This window comes from Xenopus tropicalis, chromosome 6, assembly GCF_000004195.4.
Source record: "Xenopus tropicalis strain Nigerian chromosome 6, UCB_Xtro_10.0, whole genome shotgun sequence".
In the NCBI taxonomy this organism is placed as follows: Eukaryota; Metazoa; Chordata; class Amphibia; order Anura; family Pipidae; genus Xenopus; species Xenopus tropicalis.
The window spans coordinates 83,110,369-83,136,726 of NC_030682.2; the positions used below are offsets into that span (position 1 = coordinate 83,110,369).

At 37.2% G+C, this 26,358-nt stretch overlaps 1 long non-coding RNA gene across 2 annotated transcripts in view; it reads left to right on the forward strand.

Moving 5' to 3' along the window:
* The first annotated feature begins 1,233 nt into the window (after positions 1 to 1,233).
* LOC116411550 overlaps positions 1,234 to 26,358 on the forward strand; it is a 95,781-nt gene continuing 70,656 nt past the window's right edge. Inside the window, exons 1-2 of one of the 2 annotated variants that reach the window (XR_004223192.1) lie at positions 1,234 to 1,553; positions 22,765 to 22,797. This is a non-coding gene — a long non-coding RNA (uncharacterized LOC116411550). The remainder of the gene's footprint in view (positions 1,554 to 22,764; positions 22,798 to 26,358) is intronic. The other variant, XR_004223191.1, reaches the window with a different exon arrangement.

Here is a 26,358-nt window from a genome sequence, read left to right on the forward strand (position 1 = left end):
ATTACAATCACTGGGGGTTGCTTAACATTTTGGACACAAATACACAAATTATTATGTAAAAATGTAGCGCAGTGTGCAGAGCCAATTGTTTATTATTAGTTCCAGACTAATAAATAACTGATAAATATGATAAATTGTAAAACCATTTATGCACATTTTTTTTTCTTTTGGATAAACTTAAGCCTTCCTCAAGACTAAAAAGAAATATACATTATAACATATTGCAAAATTAAAAATATAGGCAAAATGACACTTGAAATTCCTTGCACTTACAGGTCACACCGCAAGCTCTATGGCAACCAGCAAATATTCTTAATTAGTAACCTGTAGAATAACAGAAATATAAGCATTTTTTAAGAATGCTAACTAAGGAAAGATCTAATCATCATATTAGGTAAACAGACACAAGTTTATGGGGCTCATTTACTGAAAATGCATAGAACAGTGTTTTTGCAAGCGACTTTTTAGGGGCAGATTTATCAAAGTCCGAATTTCGGCTAATTAAAGTATGATTGGCAAACATTCATAAATATGATAATTTCAGATGTGTGTTAATTGTGGAAATTAATGAAAATATTGTGGAAAATATGCAAGGTTCTATAAATTAGAAAAAATAAGAATTTTTCCCATTCTTACTAATTTGTATATATTGATAAATGTGCCCCTTAGTCTAAAAATTTTTTCTTAAATATGTTAGCATTTAAGAATAAATTAAAACAATCACAGAATAAAACTTTTGCTGTACTTTTTTCTTGAGCTATTAATAAATTACCTCTTTGAGGGGAACAGAGAAATAGGTTGGATCACCAAACTGTATAGGAAAGGAAATCTTTATGCTTTCAACATAGCAGCTCTTTGCTTCTCGTTGTTTCACTCTGTTGCCTCCAGCAGGCATACTTTTATACTTTGTCCTTTTTCTCCTAAGTTCTGTTCCTGTCATTCTGTATTTTCTGTCTTTTCAGATCATCAAAGGGTTAAACAGATACAAAAAAAAATAGTTTTTAAAGCGGACCTGTCATTCTCACCTGAAAATTCAGCTACTGGTTCAGAGTGCAGAAAAGCAGCGCTCTCTTTTTTTTTTTTTCCTTTTCTGTGTCTTTCCGCAGATATTGCCTATTATCTTTATGCCCTGTCAATCAAAAGTATTCAGCTACGCCTCTATGCCTTAGAGGCATAGAGGCGTCTCCTTGTATTCTACGTCACCACTCCTTCAATTCTCCCCCTCCCTATACAGACTATCAGTCTCACGTAACTTTAATGAGAACGCGCACACGTTATTATGGTAGAGACGCGCCTAACTATTGTGAGCGAGCTCTCTACATTACATGGGCCGATTCTATCCTGAGATTCTTGGGGGCGCACAGACTCGCAAAGGAGCGTGACAGTTTCTCAATTTGGATGCGAGGAACTATACGTGTCCCTTCATTTACAGCGCATGCGCGATATTAAAGTGCAGAACACACGTGAAACATAAAGATGGCGGATCAATATGAAGGCTCGCACCCAGCAAAAATGCAGCAGTGGGTTGGAATACAATGGCTTTGCTTACAAAAGTAGCAGAGATCTAGAATAAGTTCTTAAACGATATAGTTTATATTTCTAAAGTTTATTTTGGAATTGTGAAAGGTGACAGGTCCACTTTAAGTAAATTGATGGTTTAGCTGAGTCAGAACGCTGAAAAATCTGTATATAGGTTTTGGGCACAAATATTTTTACAATAATCAATAATAGCAAGTACTTAGGTTTAAGCCACCTGATTTTCATGTGAATGCTGTCCTAGACCCTGAATAAACAATATAGTAATAAAAATAGTAGGCAGTCTCACAGATGGTACGGGGTGAATTTGGGTGTTTTGCTACTATATTTTTTTGTGGGAATTATGAATCACATAACTCCCGTAATTGCTATGAATTACTTAAGCCTTAGAAACAAAGATTTGTAATTTTGTAATCGTTGAACTCGCAACACATTTTTGCAAGGATGTGTGGCTTATTAAAATACCGATCTATAATGAATGATTACAGTAACATATATTTTAATTAAATATGACAGGTAAAGTTTAAGCACGTTGGAAATACAACAGTAAGTGGCATATTTGTGACCCCTTAAGGATTGTGGTCAGGATAAGCCAAGGCAGAAAAGTGAGTTGTTGTTTTTTCTATGAACTAGTTTGCAGAAAAAACTGCAATCCATTTTTAACTGGGGAAAAAACAAAGCAATGGACTGCAGAAAACACAAATGGGTGCCTGATCTCACTTTTGTTTCCTGCCTTTATTTTGACCATGATCCTTGAGGGATCATAAATATTCCCTTTCTCCACATTCACATAGCACATTTTAAGTTTTCAAGGGAAGTAACTGTTGTATGCTTACTTGTCACAGACTTCAGACCAGTCAGTGTGCTCACTGGTAAATTACCCTTGATCAGTCTACAATGACAGTTTGAGAAGACTGGGTATGTAGAAACAAGCCCTTCATGAGGAGCAGGAACTGGGTGGCTTAGACACCTTTGGTTCTGGAAATAACAGACTCACCCTGCCTATCCACTATTTAAACAGCCATCAGGAACAAAAAACACATTCATAAGAAGCTTTTTTTTTGTAGGTATCAAAGCAAGTGTTGCAGTGGATAATAATATTTGACTGGTACTAGCTGTAAATTGTCTCAGAATGGGGCAATCTATAATATACTAAATATATATTGTGAGAGATACAAACAGTAAGAACACTGTTTGGTGTATTTTCCGCCATTGTGGAATACATGTAGCACCAGAGAAAATGCCTGGTTTAGCAGTAGCTAATGCTTTATTAATTAGCTCCTCATCTAGCTGATTATAACCAGTTTATAAATTGAATAATGAATTTGCAGCTATTATTTACCAACCGTCTGATTTTTTTTATTCTTAAATGGGATTTTTTAGTGATAAAAATTGCCAAAAAAAAGTTGTGACTTTTTACTATGCATCAAAATAGCTAAAAACCAGAATACGACAATTCGCCATCTAAAACTTGCTGAGATCATGTAGAAGTAAGTGACATATGCCCCTTCCCTTCTCTAAAGGATCCATCTTTTGCTTCAAAACTTTGGAGGTTTTGGATTTTTGTTTTTTTGTGCGGCAATTCGAAGCACAAAACAAGCTGAAAAGTTCAGAATTTTCGTGACTTTTCCCCACACGTTTTTTCATTTCAGATATTTTAGTAAATGCCAGACATTTGTCGAAATGGGTTTTCAAATTTTACAGTTAGAGTTTTAGTAAATCTGGCCCTTGGTGTGTCATATAACAACACACGCATTTACACGCAAGTGTAAAAAAAAAACACAGCAACATGCTACAATGAACTATGGGTTAGAAAGTAATGGTGCAAGTTACAATATTCACTAATCTTGGATACTTAAAACAAAGCAACACTTAGGGGCTGATTTACTAATCCATCTGAAAAGAGTCCGAATGCATTTTTTTTGTAATGATCGGTATTTTGCGATTTTTTTCGTCGCCGTCGTGAATTTTTCGCAAATTGTCGCAACTTTTTCGTAGCTGTTACGACTTGCGCGAATTGTCGCGACTTTTTCTTAGCCATTGCGAAAAAATCGGAAAGGTTTGCCCGCCGTTTACTAGCGCTCAATACGAAAAAAGTCGCGACAATTTGCGCAAGTCGTAACGGCTACGAAAAAGTCACGACAATTTGCGCAAGTCATAACGGCTACGAAAAAGTCGCGTCAATTCATGAAAAAATCGCGCCGGTAACGAAAAAAACGCAAAAAAATTGCAAAATGTTTGTTTCCAATCTGATTTTTTCCCATTCGGATTCGTGGATTAGTAAATCAGCCCCTAAAACTAACATCATGTAACATTTTACATAATACAATGAATGGTACTTAACTGCTTCTTAGTAATAACTGTCAGTAAATCTAAATCTGACAATTGAAGTCAAGAATATGATGAGTTTTAAAAAAAGGTATACCATCGTCAGTATCTAGGACTCTGCACTTGACTTAAAAGGAAAGTAAAATAATTATCACTTGTATTTTTAAAGTGTTATAAAGGAAGATAAAAAGCATTACTATTATTAAGAAGCAGTTGAGTATCATTATCATTGGAGTACAATAATATAGCTTTCAGAAGTAAGACATTTTCATATTCCGATCACTTTAAGCAGAATAGTAATTTCTAGCAAAGTAACTGAAGCATTTAAAACCTTTCTCTTTTCAAAGAAAGCAAAGGCGAAATTTGTAAAAATCATTGTTAATAATGGTGCTTCACTTTGTCATTTGCATGCATAGTTATTATGATGGAATACTGAAAAAGTAACAATAATGTTAGTGTTGGTGCCTGTTTTTGCCCTACAAAACTACCATCTCTTCCTGTAGAGAAACACATTTTTAGATAAAATGGTGTTGTCAAGCCGATGTAGAAAAATATACTTAGAGTAAAAGGTACTTAGTAGCCATGTGAGTTGTCTTGAATCCATTATGTGATCTTAAAGGGGCACTAAAATATGCACTGTGCAACCGAACTACAAATCACAAAATTCTGTTAACATATTAAGAAAGTTAGTGCAGGCTGGGAGCTGAAGTTCAGTAACATCAGGGTTGTATCATTAAAGCAATATTGCTTTATATAAATTTTACCCAGATCTATATATATATATATCCCTCATACATATTTACCTTGAGCCACCATTTTGTGATGGGCTGTGTGCTCCTATAGAAATCACATAACAGGAAATAATGCAGCTCTAATTGTAACAGGAGAGTAAAAGACAGAACTTTGTCCATTAATTGGCTGACGTGATCTAACATGTATGTGTGCCCTTGATTTGTTTGTGTGCACCCAGGGGGGCGGCTCTTAATACTTAAAATGGTAAATTTCTATTTTGGATAACCCTATGGCAAATACTACTAGAAAAGTATATTTTTAGAAAATTGTTTATTTTTATGAAGCAGGGTTTCACATTTCCTGCCTTACAGATATTATTCATATCAGTCCCAGCCCCAGTAGAGTTTATAATCTAAGGTCCCTCTAAACCCAGCAAGATACTGGGAGAACAGTTGCACGCTGTACCCCCACGCTGGAAATCATACTACATTTCTATTGCATGACAATTTTTTTTTTATATCTTACAGGTTATTACAATACTATTTACATATAAGGTTTTTTCATATTAATGTAGAAGGTAGGTTAAATGCATTTTCCTTTTAACAAACCAAGTGGTAAATTCTACTTTTCTGGCGGCTCTTATTAATGGTTCGTCTAGACTAGTGCTGTCCAACTTCTGTGGTACCGAGGGCCTAAAACTACACCCACATCAAACCACACCCATGCAATCACAAGAGCTTTTAAGACCGTACACACACCAATGGTGGTAGATCAGCAAAAACGCAAATGGTTGGTGCTCACTGTAGTGATATCAGCCTGTATGCGAAAGAATTATATTATGTCATATTAAGCCACACCTTGTCTCCTCCTCCCCTGTGGGTAGCACAGCAACCCACAACATATCTTAGGGACCATGTAATGACTATTTCTGAATGCTAACAAATTCCCAGAACTAACCCCTGCCAGTTTCACCTCCCACAGGCAGCATGGGGCAGGTAGAGTATGGCACACACAGGCAGCATAAGGCAGGCAGAGTATGGCACACACAGACAGGGTAGGGCAGGGAGAGTATGGCACACACTGGAAGCATGGGGCAGGCAGAGTATGGCACACAGGCAGCATAGGGCAGGCAATTACTTCAATTACTTCAATTACTTCAATTCTGACACAAAGGCTTTGTTTAGTGACTACCTCTCTACTACCCATAGACTGGGATTAAGTTTTGGGATCTTTTTAAAATTAGCCAGTATGGCTGTTACATAGACCATTTATAATTCAAAATACATGTATAATTATTTTCTTTTTAGCAAACACACACCCTGTCAGCCATAAATGTTTAACCCATGCATCTACATATGACTTGTAGGATGCAATCTGCCGATCCAATGCCATTCTACAAAATCTCCCATGCACAGTAATTAGCTCTCAGAGTAGGTTCTCTGCTCTAAGAAAATGGTGAGCATCTCAAAGTGTTTAGGGAAATAAGAGAACATTATGTGAAATAGTGAGTTGATTGACAAAGGGACTTTTTTGGAAAAACAGTTAACTTTAGTGACTAATTAAATTTGTCCATAAAAAGGCAGGATACCCTGGTAACAAGGGCTGGCTACTATCTGCTACTAACATGAAACACTTGAGGCGATAGAGATGGTTTTTGTTTTTAACGTTTTTTTTCTGCTAACGTATGTGGTTTTTTGAGTGCCTAACTCCATTGTGTGTTAATATATACAATTTACACTCCCCTTGCTGAGGGTCTGGGGCTTGTGTACATTTAAAAAATTACTCATTGTAAAAACATTTATTACTTAAAGGAACAGTAACACCAAAAAATGAAAGAGCTTTAAAGTAATAAAAATATAATGCACTGTTGCCCTGCACTGGTAAAACTGGTGTGTTTGCTACAGTAACACTACTATAATTCATATAATAAGCTGCTGTGTAGCCACGGGGGCAGCCATTCAAGCTGGAAAAAAGGAGAAAAGGCACAGGTTACATAGCAGATAACAGATAAGCTCTGTAGAATACAATAGTGTTTTATCTGTTATCTGCTATGTGCCTGTGCCTTTTCTCCTTTGAATGGCTGCCTCCATGGCTACATAGCAGCTTATTTATATAAATTATAGTAGACTTTCTGAAGTAAACACACAACTTTTACCAGTGCAGGGCAGCAGCACATTATAGCTTAGCTACTTTTATACACTTTAATTTTTTGGTGTTACTGTTCCTTTAACATACTGTGGAATTCATATTATTGTACTTCTTATGTGGCTATTATCTGCTACTGTAAAGACTGGGAAGTGGGGTGCAAGCTGCTACTGAGAGAGCACAGGAATTCTCTAAAGACTGGGAGTGTAACATTTATTTGGCTGTAATGGATACATTTGCCTGCGTGTGGCTGCGGGTCCTTTGTGGCTGCGGGTCCTTTGTGGCTGCAGTCTTTTTGCCAGCAAGACTTCTAATTGCTTGCTTGACTGCGGAATTAGATGCAAGAACTTTAATTTCTTCAGTCTAATCTTCTATGTGAAATACAAAAGCAAAGTTGTGTTTGAAATCCTCTGTGAAAGGAGCTGCTTCTACTACATAAAGAGGTAAACACACAAATGTATGCAGAACTTGCTACTCACCAACAGCATAAGCCTTTTTAGATGAACCATCCTGCGGCATACTAAGTCCCATAATTCCATGCAGCATGGACTCTCCTGCAGTTTTATGTCCCTGATGGCCTTATTATATTTGCTGCAACTCTCTTTTAACATATGCCTCTCTGCATGTTTGTACAGCTTTTGTGGCATATACACATCAGTCCAACACACCTTAGAAGGGTCCAGAATTTTAATTGGTCTAATCCCTGTTGCACACTTTAGATGTATGGGGAAACAAGGGCAGCACTTTCATTATCTCTACATGGTTGCTAAGCAGTCTTATTCTACCTGAACCTAACACTCCTGCCAGAGCAAAATTATTAGTATACCTATAAAAACTATTTTAATTACAAACTCTACGGGGTATCTTCATCTGCAGTATAGCTGTATAATTGATATAACATTAAAATATACATCAAGAAAAGAGTGTTTTATTAGTCTGATCGTTTAAACACATTGATTTATATAATTTCATTGTTCATCTCATCCATAAGTGAAGGTTTTTAAACCTATTAGCATTGCAGCTTGAAAAACAATTTTTCTCAATCTTTATAAGCTAAACAATTAAAGAAAAAAGCAGCTATTTCCCGCTGAAAAATCAGCTTGAACAGATAATTTTTTCTAGATATTTTAAGACTGAAATGAAATAACGGCTGTGAACAATGCTATGAAAGGTTTCTATGCTTATTTATAATTTCATGTTAGCATGTTTATAATGTGAAGCAATCCAAAGAGCAGGTACCCTAACTTTATTACTGTTCTTCGATTTCAGCTTATTCTTCCGCTTTTTCTTCTTCTTCTTCTTCTTAGTGCCCCTCATTTGCTAAACGCTACTCCTCCTACAGTTTTAGGGGTACAACACCCAAACTCTCCACACTTCTTTACCCTATAGCAGAGCAGGTTGCTTGTTCTTTTCTAAGGGATCCCCCCCCCCCGTATTTTTGTGGCACCGATCCGAACACCCCAATTTTCTCATTGACTTTGACAGGGAAGATTTTCAAACTGCTGCCACACTTATAGCTTTGAAGCTACACCCCCAAACTTGAATAATATAATCGTGACCCAAATGAAACAGGAACATTTGTTGGATGACCCCAAAGTGGGAGGGGCCAACAACAGCCAATCAAATTCACCCATTGACTTTTATGGGGAAATTGAAACTGCTGCCAATCTTACAGCTTACAGCTATACTCCCCAAACATGAATCACATAGTCATGGGGTCAGCCTAAATAAAAATATGATGATTGTTGGATGCCCAAAAGTGGGTGGAGCTGTGAACAGCCAATCAGATTTTACCTATAGACTTGGCGGAAATTCAACCTGCTGCCATTCTCACAGTAATAACACCAAAGTCCCCAAACTTTACAGAGTTAGGCACCAGGTAACTTTGGTTTAAGGTTAGAAAAAGTGGGCAGAGCCACCAACAGCCAATCACATTTTACCTATTGACTTTCAATGGGGAAATTCAACCTGCTGCCATTCTCACAGTATTAACACCAGGGTCCCAACTTTTCACAGTAGGTCACTAGGGGACTGCAGTTTTAGTTGTGAAAAGTGGGTAGAGCCACCAACAGCCAATCAATTTTTAGATATTGATTTTTATTGGTTTGATGCTAGGGTTCCCAAACTTTGCTCAGCCAGTCACTGGGTGACTACGCATTCATGTTTCTTTTTTAAAAAAAAGCTAAGTGGGAGGGGCCAACAACAGCCAATCAAATGTATGGGAAAATTGAAACTGATGCCATTCTTACAGCTTTGAGGCTACACTCCCCAAACTTGAATCACATAGTGATGAGGTTGGTCTGAATGAAAATATGATTATTGTTGGATGCCCAAAAGTGGGTGGAGCTGTGAACATTCAATCAGATTTTACCTATAGACTTGGTGTAAATTCAACCTGCTGCCATTCTCACAGTATTAACACCAGGGTCCCCAAACTTTTCAGAGTTAGGCACCAGGTAACTGCAATTCAAGGTTAGAAAAAGTGGACAGAGCCACCAACAGCCAATCAGATTGTACTTTCAATGGGGAAATTCAACCTGCTGCTATCCTCACAGAATTAACACCATGTTCCCCAAACTTTTCACAGCTGGTCAATAGGGGAGTGCAGTTTAAGTTTTGAAAATTAAATTTAAATTGCTGCCATTCTTTAAATATTAATACTAAGGTCCCCAAACAGAGCTAGTCACCAGGTAACTGAAGTCCAGAGTTAGAAAAAGTGGGTGGAGCCACCAACAGCCAATCAGATTTTAACTTGATTTTCAATGGGGAAATGCAGCCTGCTGCCATTCTCAAAGTATTAACACTAAGGGACTGCATTTTTAGGTTTTAAAAAAAGTGGGTGTAGCCACCAACAGCCAATCAGACTTCACCTATTGATTTTTTTTTGTATAAATTTAAAATGCTGTCTTTTTCACACTATGCATGTCAGGGTTCCCAAACTTTGCACAGTCACTGGCACAGTCACTCGCTGACTACATATTCAGGGTTGGAACAAGTGGGCGGAGCCAGCAACAGCCAATCCCTTTCCACACATTTCATTGATTTATATTTAAACTGATGCCATTATATAAGTATTAATTCCAGGGTTGTTAAACTTTCCAGAGTTAGTCACTGGGTATTTGCCACTCAAAGTTAGAAAAATGTGGGCGGGGCCACCACCAATCACATTTCACCTATTTACTTTCAATGGTGTAGTGTAAAATGCTGTCAGTCTCACAATCTTTGCAAAGTTGGTCACTGGGGGACTGCAGTTCAAAAATAGGAAAAGTGGTTTGGGCCCCTAATAGCCAATCAGATTTCATGCATTGAATTTTATTGGTTTAAATTTAAAATGCTGTTATTATCACACTATTTTTGCCAGGTTGCCCACTGTTTGTCACTGGGTGACTTTGACTTTTGTTGGTTTAAATGGTTTATTAATGTCCCGCTTTGTCTGAAGTAGCTCACGAGCAACATGTTGCTCGCGTAAGCTTGCCTGCAGGTGGATTATTGTCTACAATCTTTTCTCTCCGTCCGTTCCCAGCCCCTTCCTGCTCCCTCACCGATGGGGCCTCCTGTCAAATACCACACTGAGTTAAAAAAGCACAATCTTTTCTCTCTGTCCCTACCCAGCACCTCCTGTCAAATTCAGCAGTGAGCAGGAGGGGCTGGGAAGGGATTGTGAAAGAAAAGATCTTGCTGAAAAGATTTTATTCAGTGACTTCATGTTTTTCAACCCAACATGAAGTTTGTTCTCAAACTTCCCTTTCTAGTATATCGTTATAATCTACAGTGATTGGCAAGCATCTAACAATCATCCATTTATATAACTCTATTTATTCACACATATGAAAAATTCTTAATGTGCCCTTTAAAATAATAAATACAAATATGCAGAATTATTTGAAGATCAAAATTAATTTAAAATTCACATTCATTTTATAGAGTGTTTCTTAATATGGTGCCACATTTAGGTAACTATAGTAGAGGAATTTACATAATTTTTTTACTAAATCATACATTGTTGTTGAATGTGTGTTTTTCTTTGCTTTATAATTTTATCATCCAACTTTAGTCATCACTAAAGCAGCAGTAAAACTGAATATACAGCATTGCAGAGGAAGAAGGCATCTATTGAAGATCTTGCCATAACCTTGATATCTGTAAGTACTCACCTATATGGGTGCTGGACACATTTCAGAGTTCTAGTTCAACAAGAACCAAATTCTGGAATATATATATATATATATATATATATATATATATATATTTACAGACCCTTGTTGTATTTGATCAACACTGATATTTAAATATAGAAGTGAGATACACTTTATAATTTGGTGTACCTCAAATTAATAAAAAATACTTCACTATATTATATATTTCTGTTTCTTCTACCCCATAGCTTTGGCATTGAAGTTACAGTCTACAGTGAATCAAAGAATCTTCTTGGGAGTCCAATAACTTCGACAGGAAACTGGTTTATATATACCAGGCTATATACAGTATGGTTGTAGTATGTTGAAGAGAGTAATATTCTGAGACAATTTCCAATTGGTAGTCATTTTTAATGTTTGTTGTTTTTCAGCGATTTAACTAAGGGTGTGTAATTTCATACACAAGTTTTGAGGTGGATAAGGCAATATGGTTCAGTGCTGATAAAGTGCATGCAACAGCTATAGGTTATAACATGCTGCATTTTGAATGGAGGGAGCAAAGTTGGCACTGTCAATGTGGTGGTGTAGGAAGGTTTGAGGGGGTCCAACCTCACTGCAGGTGGCAGTGGCTCATGTGAATAGTGGTGATAATGGGTGAGGTTTCCCACAGTTAAGAACTCCACTAGGTTTTAGCGTGTCCCTTCTGGGTGAAGTTCGCAGGTGGGGCAGTGATGAGAGAGTGAGGTTGGCAGGGACGCTTTTACGAGTCGTGTGGTGGTGGCTGACAAGTTGCCTCTGGGCTGGTGATTTCCATGGGCCATCCACCAAGGAGAAATAAGGAGTTGTTGTCAGGAAGTTCACTGTTAATTAGTTAACAGAAGTTGTACCTTGTTAATATATCAACCTATGATATCAAATAAACGACGTGGCCTTTTTTGGTCCAAATCATGCATTCTGTCATTTATTGTGCGAATGCTGGACAAAAGATAAGCATTAAGGTGGGAATATGTTGAAAGAAGGGGGCAAATATTAACGCTCTTGTTGCCAAGCTTTTTGCTCAACAGCTCTCCTGTTTAGAATTTCAGCTGCTATCCAGCTGCTGGGGTTTAAATGAGAGACTGGATGAAAAAGGACAACAGTAACAAACGAGCATTACCTTCATTGCTTCTGGGGTCAGTGACCCCTATGTAAAAACTGTAAAGAAATACATTAAAAAAAATAAGATTATTTGTAAATTGGGCATTCTATAATATACCAACAGTTAACTTAAAGGTGAACTACTCCTTTAATGAGCTGTTATTATAGTTTCCATGTCTGCACAAGACTTCAATGTTAGCCGTTTTATATGTGATATGTACCTCTATATTAAAAAAAAATCCTAAATTCTGTTTGTGGAATTTTAATAATGTGTGTATACTGTAATTAATACAGGTTTCTGTGACTATACATCTTCTTACACCTAATATAAAAATAAATATTAGAGCGTAATGCACTCAATGTAATGTGTGGTCACACTACATAACAGCAACAGTGCACATTCTGATATACAAAAAATCCATGCTCATGAATGAGCAATTAATTTTTTTTTTATTCTGACATGCACTCTGCAGAGTTTTGGGTTTGCTACCTCCTCAAGTTTAATGCACCAGATAAAGCACACAACCCCCAAAAAACCAGTGTGCTGACTAAATTGTATACTTCATTATACTGCTCATTGATATGTGTGCATCTCTTGTGAAATAGAGAAATGTTACATGATTTACAAATCAATACAGAAACTGGTAATAGCATTTTGGCTTGCTACACAGAAATCAAAAGATGGAGGAGAGATGAAGAGGTTTAATAAAAAAAAAAAAATCAACATATATAACAAAATAAAAATGCTACAATTATCCATGATTATTGTATTGGGGTGATGCACACAAAATCATGCAAAATATTTGCAAAACTTAATAACTATTTTATTCAATTTGTGGGCTGCTCACTCATTACCAATTATATTAGTTTTCTATATTTATGTCTTAAAATGTTCCTAAGACGCTGGCAATGTTATCTCTAACTAAAAGAATTAACCCAGTGGTAACACTGTCCAGCAGAAGTATGGCCCCAGTTAAAAGCTTATTTATCAATAAGTGAAACTTTACACTTTTATAAATATGTTTTTAAAGGAGAGGGAAAGGCTAGTAAAGAGTTAATCTCAAGCTGCAGGCATACCTTCAGTTATCTCAATAGTGCCCTTAAGTCTCCTAATATTTCACCTTTTCAGATGATCAGAAGCCAAACAGGAAGAAAAAACGCTGAGCTAAGTAAAGAAAGTTCCCATAATGCCTCACTCCTGCACAGACACCCAGACCAAGTGAACATGCTCAGTTAGTAAGACTATGGGGCACATTTACTAACCCACGAATCCGAATCCGAATTGGAAAAATTCTGATTGGAAAACGAACATTTTGCGACTTTTTCGTATTTTTTGCGATTTTTTTCGGCGCCTTTACGACTTTTCGGAAATTGTCGCGACTTTTTCGTTACCAGTACGATTTGCACAAAAAAACGCAAGTTTTTCGTAGCCATTACGATGCACTCGTATCTTGTCACGACTTTTTCGTATTGAGCGCTCGTAAGCGGCGGGTGAAACTTTCAGACTTAGCATGATTTTGGAAGCCTCCCATAGGACTCAATGGCACCCTGCAGCTCCAACCTGGCCCAAGAAAAGTCACCATACTGAAGCTTGAATGAATCCGAATTTTTCGTACTCGGCGCGAAGGCTACGAAAAAGTCGCGACTTTTCCCGCAAGTAGTAACGCTACGAAAAAATCACCAAATTTTGCGCAACATTCGGAATGGCAACGAAAAAGTCGCGACAATTTTCCTAAAAATCGCCAAATACTGATCATTACGAAAAAAACGCAATCGGACGCATTCGGCCCGTTCGTGGGTAAGTAAATGTGCCCCTATGAGTCAGCTTCCTGCTGATTGGCTTAGATCCACATTCCTAAGGGGGCGAGTGAGTTCTTAGCATTCTTGAGGGAGAGGGGAGCAGGAAAGGGGAGACAGCAGAGAGCTGCGTGTGTCTGTGGCACACGAATTGCAGACACAAGAAATCTTTTTTTAGAGAAGTGCAGCGTTTCTGTGAGTGCTTATGGTTTTATTTACATAGACCTTTCTGATAAAGCTTACTTAGTTTTTACCTTTCTTTCTTCTTTAAAAATGCCATAGTAATAAATGGAGTGGCGGAATTTCACTCTTGCAGACTGTGGCGAGCTCTAACTTCACTTTTTGATAAATATACCCAATAATGTAAGCAACAACTCCTTGCTGATTAAGCAATCCAAAACTGACCAACTGGTAAATGTTATAAAAGTTGAAAAATGCATAAATAAGAACAACATTTACATTTGGCAATGTAATATACTTATTGTACTTTCTTAATCATATTGTTTAGACAGTTACTACATTACAAATTTAAATTGCACATAGCACATTTTTAAGGCCTGCTTAAAGATAGCTTACTCTTTTAATGCAAAAATAACTTTTTATTGCTTTTGCTGTGCTGGGGTTAGTTTGTAATCTAAACCTCCACTGGCTCCACTGGAAGATAAGGTTGCTATACACTTTCACAAAAGCTATATTGAATTCATACAATGTTAAAAATGTTGCTGCAGATTAATAATTTTATGTAATGCAATATTGCATTCCCCCCCCCCCCCACAACAGTTAGGCTAGTCTTGTTATATATATTTGTAGACAACTTGTAACCCATTAAGTTAGGAAGGTGTATTATGGGAAGTGACTGATTTCTTTACATTATTTTTTGTTATGTGGCAGCATGGCAGCATTGTTATCATGAGCATTTTATTTAATGTATCAGAAATGATATAACAAACATATATAATTTATAGAATTATACATCAAATTTCATTATATCTAAACATATTTGCATATCTATATATACAGAGAGAGAGAAAAAAAAATCATAATGCAACCAGTAGATACTGTTGACTCTTTCCAGATATACATTCTGTACATTTTAGTACATACTGTTTACATGTATCTCTAATATAGATGTCATTTCTAGCTGACTGGCATTGCATTCCCCAGTGGCGTAGAAGCATAGCATGGAATTCTGGATTTTGCCCTCAGTCCTTTATTGTATAGAATGACCTTCATTGAGTACATCTGTGTGCAGATACAAATAGAGTAGTAGGAAAGAGTGTTTATGAAATAAATGACCCTCATCTGATACAAAGAATGCTAAAAATAAAAAGTACTGAGTACATAACCTTATCTGAAAGTATCTTATTTAGAATTATAATGTAGAATTCTATTGCAATAAAGTAAAAATTATCTTCATTTTGAATGTCATTTTTTAAATACTTTTATACTTCATTAAATTACACAGTTTAGAACATTAAGAAGCAAATCTCTATACTAAACTATTCTATATAATACACAAACAACATTTTATGGCCTTATTCCTTGGAAAAAAAAATTACATTTAATATAAAATACATATTTTTTAAAATGTTATGTAATTACAATAGTTTTCACTATTATATATATATATATATATATACACAATTATAAAAACTGTTTTTATGGTGCTATAACACCCACTACTTTTAAAATTAAACCAAAATATTTGTTATCATAAAGCAGTCCACAGCAGGGCTTTGCAATAACTCGTATCAAAATATGTCTTTCCTACAGGTATGCCATTAGATATCTAGTTTTCACTGTATGAAAGTCATTTAAAATCTGTGGATATTGCTTCAGTACCCAAAAGAATAGTCATGGCTAACTAGTTCCATTATTGGTGCTTTGAGCAAACATTAATGACTGCATTTCTGAAAGATCTTGTAAAGAATTATAGCACATTTATAAACATGGGTGTGCTTTTATGTGTTGTAAGTTTGAGTGAGTTGCTAATGATTTTTTTTTTGTTGGTGGTGGTTACTGGTGACCATATTATCATATTATATACAATCTTCCTATGTAAATGTTAATATGGCCTAAATGTTTCTTGGGATTTTTGGAAAAAGACATACATATGAAAACTTTTTAGTATGATATTGATGGATTGAGACTGACCTTTTAGAAGAGTGAAAAAAGTGTGTACTATTGGTATCTGTCTTGATGGTTGAATGAATTGTTCAAAGGTGTCATTGTAAAGCCTGACTGCTCATTGTTAACCTTTGAATATGTCTTGGGTTAGGCAAGTCGCAAAGCCATTCCACAATTTCTCTTTATTGTATAAATAGGTATTAGGTAATTTCCTTTTTGTGCAAAGTTCCAAACCTAACCTTAGAGGATAGGTTTGGATTTTTTTTTTTTTGCAGGTTTTGAGAATCTAAAAATATTCTTGCCTATTGTTCATGTTTCTGAACAAGATTCAAAAGAATTTCAAAAAAATTTCAATGGACACTTTTATCTCTATGTCATTTTACGTTTTTTGCTAAATACAGGGTTTCTGTATTAGTGATGAGCAAATCTGTCCCATTTTATCGAACAATTCATGAAACTGTGAAAAAATTGTGAAACAGCTAAAAAAAACCTTTTTTTAAAAATAAATTCTTTATTTTTGCAATTCAGCAATGGGGGAAGATATACAGAAAAAAGGACGGGTGGGGGAGGGAGGGGTGCAGAGTATATTTTACAATCATAATCTTTTGTTCCTTAGCTGACAACAAGTTCTTGCTACTTTGTAATATTGCTCGAATGCAATTCAGTTATGTACATCATCATATATAGTTATTATTGCATCCTCAATGCATACATTCCTGTCTATGAGTTTTAAGGTGGGGGGATGTCTTGGTAGGTTGCTAAATCATGCAACTTTTTTGATGCGACCACATTTTTTTGAACACGACCGCAAGTTTTTCCTTACTTAGCAAATTTTTTTTGCTGCCTATTTTAGCGCCCGTTTTACAGAAAATCCACCAATGGCAAAATGTGAAGGCATGCCTGGTGAAAAATTTTGCTCATAACTAGTCAATATATGATGGACAATGTCTCGTAGCTGGTAGGATATGATTGTTGGTCATGGTTAAGGAGCGAGGGCTGAAGTTATGAGTGAGTTATGAGGTTGCAACACCTCATTTAAGAAAGGGGTGAGGACTGGTCATGTCCACTGTGTGTTGTCAGCACTGTGCATCTCAAGCATTTCAAGAAGAGGGTAAGCTCATCTTATGGAGTATGTTGGTGTTTTGTACCATCTATTTATTATTTTTCTTTAGATTTTTATATGGTTAGTGCATTTGGAGTATTTGAAGGCTGAACCTGCCGCTTGATTCCATAGTGGTAACATATAGTTCATGTTCACATCCTGTTCTCATTTGTGTTTATGGCTAGGTCTGAAATTATTCTTTACAAGACCTGTTTTTGGAACCAAATAATTTTATATGGGGTTGGTTGCTAAGATATGTGCTTAAGGTAACATTAGAAAGTATCTGATTTGAATATATTTATAAAAAATACTACTTTTTTGTGGTGAGACTGTAGTTTCTCAAATAACTTAACATTCTATTGGTTTTTTTTAAAAGAAAAAAGTCACATCCGTGATTAACAAAAAAGATATGGCTCTTTGTTAATCATGGATGTGACTTTTTTCCTGCAGGTGGGAGTAGTGCATGAGGGGTGGCATGAGGTGGGGTTGTATTGTTTAGAAGTGACATTTGGTTTGTTAGACCACATTATATGTTGTAGTGTGTATAGGTGTATAAGGTCTTGCTTTATTTGAAGACAATGCTTTTGGGTCGTACAGAGGTTTGAAATAGTCCGACAGTCTCCAACATGGATTCCAGTTATTCTGCACTCTCTTATTTTGAAAACTTCATGGACAATAATGTTTTTCATTTATTTTACAACATTACAAAATTGATGTAAAAATGTATTTGTGGACATTGATTCATTCCAAATGAGCAAAAAAAAAATGTTTTGCCATCCAGAGTGCAAGGGCAAAATAAAGTTGGAAAGATTTGACTGGCTAAAAGTACAATATGAACTGACTGCACCTAACCCAGCAAGACACACTTGTCCAATAACACACCTATCTTATTACCAATACACTGCACTTTTGTAATTGAAACACCTACATTATACACGGACACAATTCACTCTCATGCCATTGCACAAGCCTGACACAAACCACATGTCCTCCAAAATTAGGAAACAATATTACCTGGAATGGTAGAAAGTGAGGATTGTCGGCCTTTGCTTCTGACAGGTGGTAAGGATGAATCTGTTTTACAAAACATTGTATTCCATTAATATTAAGCTTCTCTACAAGAGAAAATACACTTGTATTAATGTCAATAGACCTACCTTGCTGACATTTCTGTCTGAATCAAATATGCCAGCGACACCAGTCACACAGTCTCCATGGATAAAAGGCATGAGCATTTCCTCATATGTGGTGTAGAAAACCTTTTTGGAAGGACCTCCTCCAGTTCCAGACCTAAATAAAATATATGAATGCTTTTATTGTGTTGCCTACAATAAGCAATCCCATAACAACCCATTCACTTTTTGTTACTCATTGTTCCCCCAATCAATCCCTTTCTTTCAAGTGTAACAATACTAAGGCATGCTCTGACACTTACCCTACTAAAATGCTGCAAGTTGCTACTAAGTGGCCTCGCTAACTCCCATCGCTTTCTCTTATATTCTGTTTTAAAAAATGCTTCCACAATGATCCTCCTTCAAAAAGAAGAGTACAGGGCATTAACTATTTTGGCAAATATTATGTTAATGACCCCACTATTTACTGTCTTAACTTGTTGTTGTACTCAACAGCCTTTGGGACATAAGTAGTGCACATAATGATAGGAGTGCATATGTTTGTAGGTATGGAATTAGAGAAAAAACAAAAGCAAAACTAGTGCAATACTTACAATGGCTCCTGAGGAAGCGTGCTGTGAGCACGCGAAACGCGTTGGGCTTTTTGTTGTGTCTGATATACTGCTTTACATTGTAAGTAGCCTGCATTGTGCAGGGGCTTTATTTTACATATTAAACGATTTTATACTATTTTCAATTCCTCTTAATTCCATATACTCTGAGGACTAAGGATACACTGCAATCAATAGCCGAATTGATTTCTCTACATGCTCCTATTTCAATCAAATCTGGTAAACATTTACTTTGGACACATTGTGTGGGTGTGATACACTGCATTGGGCTGATGTATAAGCACTTTTGATTGTTCAATTCGCCTAATATATTTGCACATTGTGCACGAAATTTGAACGCTAAAAATCTTTTAGCGTTTTAGCCACAAAGAAAGTTTTGTATGTGTTGCACTAGTTTTGCTTTTGTTTTTTCTCTAATTCCATGCGCTTCCATCAACACGATTACACACATCTGAGACCCATCTAAAAATGGATGGTTGTTCTTATGAGGAGGCAGCACACGATCACACAGATTCTACTATATTGAAGATTATGGTCTCACAAGGGGTCTGAGGATCTTATCTCGGTACCTAATGGCAGTCAGGCTACCTCTGGTGAGCACATGGAGGGCTGTGTGGTCCCCCCAATAAATGCCACCCCACACCATTACTGACCCACTGCAAAACCAGTCATGCCGGAAGATGTTACAGGCAGCAGAACATTCTCCACGGTGTCTCCAGACTCTCATGTCTGTCACCTGTGCTCAGTGTGAACCTGCTTTCATCTGTGAAGAGCACAGGGCACCAGTGGCGAATTTGCTAATCTTGGTGTTCTATGGCAAATGCCAAACATCCTGCACGATGTTGGGCTGTAAGCACAACCCCCACCTGTGGATGTCGGGCCCTCATACCACCCTCATGGAGTCTGTTTCTGACTGTTTGAGCAGACACCTGCACATTTGTGGCCCGCTGGAGGTCATTTTGCAGGGCTCTGATAGTGCTCCTTCTGTTTCTCCGTTCACAAAGGCGGAGGTAGTGGGCCTGCTGCTGGGTTGTTGCCCTCCTACGGCCTCCTCCACATCTCCTAATGTACTGGCCTGTCTCCTGGTAGCGCCTCCATGCTCTGGACACTATGCTGACAGACACAGCAAACCTTCTTGCCACAGCTCGAATTGATGTGCCGTCCTGGATGAGCTGCACTACCTGAGCCATTTGTGTGGGTTGTAGACTCCGTCTCATGATACCACTAGCGTGAAAGCACCGCCAGCATTCAAAAGTGACCAAATCATCAGCCATAGGAATTGAGAAGTGGTCTGTGGTCACCACCTGCAGAACCACTCCTTTATTGGGGATGCCTTGCTAATTGCCTATAATTTCCACCTGTTGTCTATACCATTGGCACAACAGCATGTGAAATTGATTGTCAATCAGTGTTGCTACCTAAGTGGACAGTTAGATTTCACAGAAGTGTGATTGACTTGGAGTTACATTGTGTTGTTTAATTGTTGCCTTTATTTTTTTGAGCAGTGTACATACATACATACATACATACATACATACATAACATAAAAGTAAAGAAAGCAGGAAAGAAGCAAAAAAGGAAGGAAAGGCAGTAAGCCAAAAGGAAAAGCAGATGAGCAAGTGTTAAATAAAAATATCAATGTAAGATGCGTACCTATATTTGGAGTCACCAGCAAGTTTTTTTTTATTTTTAATGTCTTGATATCTTTTTTTGCCATGCTGCACACTTCTGAGAAAGACCCCAACACTGTTGTCAGCTATGTCCAGTATTTATTTTTCACAGCGGTAGCAGTTTTAGCTGCATATTTTAGAATGATTCGATCATAAAATGGCACTAATTTCTCTATAAGAGTCTCATTTTCAAATTCAGAAAATTTCAGATTTCTCAGTCTGCTCTCATGCTGTTGTTTCTTGCTTTGTTTGGGTGAGGAAGTTGGGTATGAAGTTCCTCACTTTCCACTTCACTTGCTTCCTCTCAAAGATAATCTTTATCTGTACCTTCAAAATCAGAGAATTGTGGGCTGCTTAATGTAGCCAGGCCTCTCTTCCTCACTGTCAGTGTTGGACAAATGTGAAGGTGCAGAAGTTGGAATATTTGCACATGTTTTTTTTTGTTTCTTTTGAGTTTGAGAACTCTGACTGCTCTGTAAGGGGGATAGGTACTTGAAGTGTCCCTTCACTTGAATCTTTGGTGGTTTGGCCAACCTCTCTCATATACAAGCTGCTTTCTTTCTTTCTGCCTTAGAGCTCCGAAAGCTTGCAATGTATTTTTATTGTTAGCCAATATAGGTATAATTTCTACAATACTCTTGTATTTGTGTTTTGTTGTTTTTTTATTATTATTCCTTTCTGCTTGCAATTGTGAGTTTTGGCCTCTGCTAGTGTTTTGTACTGAGTTGTTTGGTTTTTGGCACCTGTGAGCCCTCATGCCTCCATCTCCTCTCAGCTCTCTCATGCCCCAGCCTACCTTGCTAATCCTTCATTTTTTCAGTTTTTTACTACCGCCACTGCTGTCTTCAGTATCGCTATCATCCCTCCTCTCCATCACTTGCCTCGCCAAGAATTTTTTTTTTAAGCGCTCCAGACAGTGATTGCGCAGCTACACTTTCCAACTTCTCCATCTCGCGACTCACAGTGGAAATGCCCAAAATGGCGGAAGTCATGTGGTACGCGGCACGTAACAGTTACGTGCGGAATAGCGTGCGCTGATATTGCGTGCTACGAAATATTGCATAAATATATTGCATGCTTTAAAATATCACTTCCAAATCTGTCATTGCCAGTTAAATAACGACAATAACATCGCTTCTTAATTCTGACATGTGTCCTTTTAGTGAATCGATCGGTAATTCACAAAAAATAAGAAGTGATAATATTTTTAACGCATGCTATAAATATCACTTGTTTTTTCGGACTTAAGTGAATCGGGCCCTTTATTTAGAAAAATATAGACTATTTTGTATGTGGGTGTGAGTAGAAGGAAACGTGTTTATCCCTGCTGTGGGTTTTCTATTGGAACCAGTTTAGTGGTATACAAACATTGTAACTGACACCACATGCTCTGTCCTGTATGTATTGACTCATATTGCAAAATATCAGTACAAGCTAAGCACACAAAGGGGCCCATTTATTATACTGTGCAAAATGAAATTCGACAAAAAGCTGGTGTAAAAAGCTGTGTAAAATAAATGAAGAAGTTAGCCATCCGAACGTCAGATTTTACTCCCATTTTACACAGCGAAGCCTGGCAATGTGTGGCAAATTTTGTCGCTGTTTTTTACACAGCATAATAAATCTGCAAATGCAGTTCTTGAAATCATGGGTAATAATATTACAGTGTGTGAATGCTATATCACTGCCCAGTGTTATTTGTGGTCTAGGAAGAATTGTAAGCATATCCAATAAGTGATAGTGTCGTACCAAAGGTTCACAGTGTAGAGACGCATTTATTTAATCTTGACCTGTCTCTGTTTAATTTACAAAAGCTTTTCAATGCATTGCGATCTAAGTTGACGTTATCCATATAATTCCATTTTTGACATTTAGATATTTTTATTTTTCAGTTGTATTTTTCCTTCTTTTTCCCTTGAAAACTCAGAGTTTGAACTGGCTAATGACTCTTTAAATACCTTGTAAATGCTTTTTAAAGTCAGTTCACAGAAACTATAGGTTGGTATAGCAGTTGTTGCAACTAAGATGAATCATAATTATGCTCAACACATTTCTGCAACTACACCAGTTTTAAAAATGCCCTTAGTATTTTGTTGAAGTTTCAAAGAAACATTAATTTCCTACTAATACTAGTGACATAAAGCATTATAGCATTATAGTACTGGAAACTAAAATAGGCCTGCATTTTATGTGGCTGCATTATAAATTCTAATATTTGTTTAATATTCACAATTATGAGAACCTTGCAATGTGATAGAGTTTCTAACCTTATTATCAACTATCATTATATATTGACCTATTTATTTACAGTCTGAGCCAGACTTTGGAACTCTACTCTGCAAGGTGAGTAACGCAAGCCCATTTTCCTCATGTGTATTGATTTCTTTGTCCCAAGGTGGAAGGTTGCATTTGTTAAGTGAGGTGAGCCACGATGAAAGAGAAATCTATTTTAAGCGTTTCATAAGTATTACACAAGGCATTCCTGATTTCAAGATTGCATTTATTTAGGCTACTTTTAAACTCAGCATAATATTTCTCCCAGGGAAACATCTACGTTTGTATAAGCAAGGTGTAGTTTGACTTTGTGCATTACATCAAACTTTCATAAGGCCTTAATATTTAAAGTTATCAGTATATATGGGAATTGACATTGTCATGACATTATTGTCATGAAAAGTGAAAGCATTACTATCTTTTACATCTGTTCTTAGAACTCTAAAATTGTTTGTGCAAACATTATTTGATGCACAGATAATTGTAACCATATGTACAATTTAGAATTTCCCTTCTGATAGCTTAAGCATTCAGTCAACATGCTTTGCAAAATTATTCATCATTAACCCGTGCCCCCTTATGTAATATTTATTTACTGTGCAAAGAATGTTGAAAATAGAGTTCATTGTAGAGTGATCTTTATTATCTTTAATAGTAGACTTTCTTTGGAAAATTGCGGTGAGCTGTATTTATCACCATTTAATAAATATGATTAGTAATGAGTAAAACTGGTTCATTTTGCTTTGCTGAAAATTTTGTGACGGCTTAGAAAACGTGACATTTAGCTTTGTTCCATTTTTTTCCCAGTTTAAATATTTTTTCCCACAAAAACAAAATTCACAAAGAAATTCTAATATTGTAAATTGTGGTTCCCCCGCATTTTCCCATGTTTTTTCCAGTGCAAATAATTGTGCATAGTGACATTCTAGTGCAGATTTGCAAAAATATTAAAATATTTTGCTGTAAAACTTTACCATGCAGAACAATTCACTGATCCCTAAATGTGACCCTTTAATTATTTACAAAATTGGTAATAAAAATAAGAAAAATGTTGGTTATAAAAATGTTATAGAATGATAATATTATATTCATTTTCACAGTCAGTTACTAATACATGTTTTAGAATATTAAAAATATATTTTCTTCTGTGAGTTGACAGAACTGATTATATATCCCATTCACGGCACCACTTTTTTAGCGTGTTTTTATTCTGTGTATAATTTATAATACAGACTAATATAAACCTTCCGTATCTAGCGATGGCTCCAACTTATTGGGTTATTACATTTTTAAAGGCTGTCACTCTTTTTTGCTTGAGTTTGTTGCTGTGAAATAGCTTCTCTGTGATTTCTCTTTGATGTAGATTGATAAAAGTTAAGAAGTTAAAATGGTTGCAAGATTAATGTACTTTGATGGAAGAGTTGGAGTGATATATTTTAGTGATTCATTATCATACAGAAATGACAGCCTCTTATGGTCACACAAAATACAATATTTTTTACATGATGGAAATCAAGAGACAAACAAATATCATAGCGTATATTTAAACCTTTTGCCTATATTCTTTTCTCAAGAAGAATCCTTTAAACTGGAATTTAGTATATAGTTATGGCTAGTAGAATCAGGTTAAAATATTTTCACCTGCACACCCAGGCCTCACTTTCTATTTCCGCCTGGTGCTCAGTGATTATAGGGGACAGCACCCACTTCCCAATCTGGATTCTCGACAAAATACTGGCACAATGTGGTGATTCTGTGCAGGATATCAACCCTTGCAGCTTTATTGCAGAAAAAAATTTAATGTTTCGGGGGGTTTGTCAGACATAACCGTTCAGTGAAGCAGTAAATTCATTTATAACACACAGGTAGTTACATAGTTACATAGTTACATAGGGTTGAAAAAAGACCATTGTCCATCAAGTTCAACCCATCCGAGTAAACCCAGCACACAACCTATACTAACCAATCTATACACTCACATACATAAACTATATATATACAACCAGTAATACTAACTGTAGATATTAGTATCACAATAGCCTTAGATATTCTGCTTGTTTAAAAACTCATCCAGGCCCCTCTTAAAGGCATTAACAGAGTCTGCCATTACCACATCACTAGGAAGGGCATTCCACAGCCTCACTGCCCTCACCGTGAAAAACCCCCTACGCTGCTTCAAATGGAAGCTCTGTTCCTCTAATCCAGTGCTGTCCAACTTCTGTTGTACCGAGGGCCGGAATTTTTCCGACCTATGTGGTGGAGGGCCGATAATGGAAGCCAGTTTTGACCACTCCCCTTTTTGAAACCTCACTCACTTGAAACCACATCCATGTTATCACATGACCATATCCATATTAATGGTTGTAGTACAGCAAAAACCTGCCATACTCTGCCTGCCCTACCCTGCCTGTGTGCCATACTCTGCCTGCCCTACCCTGCCTTTGTGTGTGCCATACTCTGCCTTCCCTACCCTGCCTGTGTGTGCCATACTCTGCCTGCCCTACCCTGCCTGCGTGCCATACTTTCACTGTGTGTGCCATTCTTGGCTGGTTTGTGCCATACTTGGCCTGTGTGTGCCATACTCTGCCTGCCCTACCCTGCCTGTGTGTGCCATACTCTGCCTTCCCTACCCTGCCTGCGTGTGCCATACTTTCACTGTGTGTGCCATTCTTGGCTGGTTTGTGCCAAACTTGGCCTGTGTGTACCATACTATGCCTTCCCTACCCTGCCTGTGTGTGCCATACTCTGCTTGCTATACTGCTATACTATATATTAAAAAACTTTTTAATTGTAGTACCACCTCAGTATATGTTCTTTTTGTAGTATGCAGGGATTATTTGTGGGTTTCTACTGCTCCTGAGGTGTGAACAGGGGAACAATGGGTGTGATTACAGCCTGAGCCTGAGGTGTGAACACTGCAGGGGGTGAACAATGCAGAGATTAAAAGGTGTGAACAGTACAGGGGATTACATATTTAAACAATACAGCCTGAATCTGAGGTGAGAACCATGCAGGGGGCAGTTAATCACAGTACTGATACCATTTAAAGCTTACACAAGAGTAAGCCATCAAAGCAGCCAGACAGGTGGGGGGCCACACAGAGGGGTGTCGCGGGCCGCCAGTTGGACAGCACTGCTCTAATCTATAGGGGTGACCTCTGGTGCGTTGATTGTTTTTATGGGAAAAAAGAACATCCCCCAACTGCCTATAATCCCCTCTAATGTACTTGTACAGAGTAATCATGTCCCCTCGCAAGCGCCTCTTTTCCAGAGAAAACAACCCCAACCTCGACAGTCTAACCTCATAGCTTAAATCTTCCATCCCATTTACCAGTTTAGTTGCACGTCTCTGCACTTTCTCCAGCTCATTAATATCCTTCTTAAGGACTGGAGCCCAAAACTGCACTGCATACTCAAGGTGAGGCCTTACCAGGGACCTATAAAGAGGCAAAAATATGTTCTCATCCCTTGAGTCAATGCCCTTTTTTATACAAGACAGCACTTTATTTGCTGTAGTAGCCACAGAATGACACTGCCTGGAATTGGACAACTTGTGATCTACAAAAACCCCTAGATCCTTCTCCATTAAGGATGCCCCCAACACACTACCATTCAGTAGATAGTTTGCGTT